The sequence below is a fragment of the Grammomys surdaster genome, unplaced genomic scaffold (genome assembly GCF_004785775.1).
Source record: "Grammomys surdaster isolate TR1022 unplaced genomic scaffold, NIH_TR_1.0 65, whole genome shotgun sequence".
In the NCBI taxonomy this organism is placed as follows: Eukaryota; Metazoa; Chordata; class Mammalia; order Rodentia; family Muridae; genus Grammomys; species Grammomys surdaster.
The window spans coordinates 12,777,900-12,779,031 of record NW_021604567.1 but is presented as its reverse complement, the minus strand read 5'-3'; the positions used below and the strand labels follow the sequence as shown (position 1 = coordinate 12,779,031).

The 1,132-nt window shown below is 37.0% G+C and overlaps 1 pseudogene; it reads left to right on the top strand.

Annotated features, from left to right (window-relative positions):
- The first annotated feature begins 579 nt into the window (after positions 1 to 579).
- On the top strand, positions 580 to 678 carry LOC114625282 (annotated as a pseudogene).
- Positions 679 to 1,132: the final 454 nt, after the last annotated feature.

Below are 1,132 nucleotides of genomic sequence, written 5' to 3'. Positions count from 1 at the left end.
GATGTTCTTGCCCATAGTAAAAAGTGCATCATCCAGGTTTGTCTTTGAATTATTGTGCATATAAGTTGTTAGAGAACATTAAAAAATAAATGTGCAGTCACCAGGATTTCCCAGCAAGACTGCACCTGTAACTTGTGATTTTAAGTTTGATAATCTACTGCTCATCTGGCTTCAAGTAGAAGCAAGACTGCAAATTTCTCCTTAATCTTCATTAGTAAAATTTCAATGTTAGTATCAGCAAAGGAAAGACAAAATGGATCATGTCATCTCTCCCTTAACTTACCTTTGTATTTTTTAAACATTCTCGTTCTCTTTTAGCCTTTTGTCTTGTGTCTCCAGTGATTTTACTCGAGGACCTGACATTTTCTTTTAAGGTCTTCAAGAACTTAGTAATTAGGTTGTATTATGTCTGCCAATGTAGCAAACTCAAGTAGCCAGCTAATAGTCTGCCTGCCCTCCTTTCACAACATTTTGAATCACTCCTTGCATACATTTCAGTTACTGTTTTGCATTTTCATTATTTGCCTATGGATTTTATCTTCTTGTATGTGCAGCAGAGGTTCCTTTGTGGTTACCTTTATGCATGTGGTGGCATGTACACTAAATTTGAGGTGATTTGGAGAAGATTGACCCTGCACAAGAATGACATACTGATTTGTGAAAAAATTGCCTATTTTTAAAAAATTTTATATATAAATATAAAAAACTGTAGAAGATCAATACAAATAAGGTTCCAGAAAGAACTTACCGACATGAAATAGAAGTGTGACCTGACTGGAGAGGAGGAGCTATATGTCTGTCTGACGCTATGCATTTCCTTCAGAAGAGAGTAACAGAACATTATGAGTCAGAAGCCTGGCCAATATGTTTCAAGAAAATGAGTGGAGATAGAGTGCATCAGGGGCAAAAAAAAATGCTGCTGTCTTAGTTAGAGTTTTACTCCTATGAACAGACACCATAACCAAGGCAACTCTTATAAGAACAATATTTAATTGGGCTAGTCCATTATCATCCAGGAAGGCATGGTTCAGGAGTAGATGAGAGTTCTATTTCTTCATCTGAAGGCTGCTAGCAGAATACTGACTTCCAGGCAGCTAGGATTAAGGTCTTAAAGCCCACACCCACAGTGACA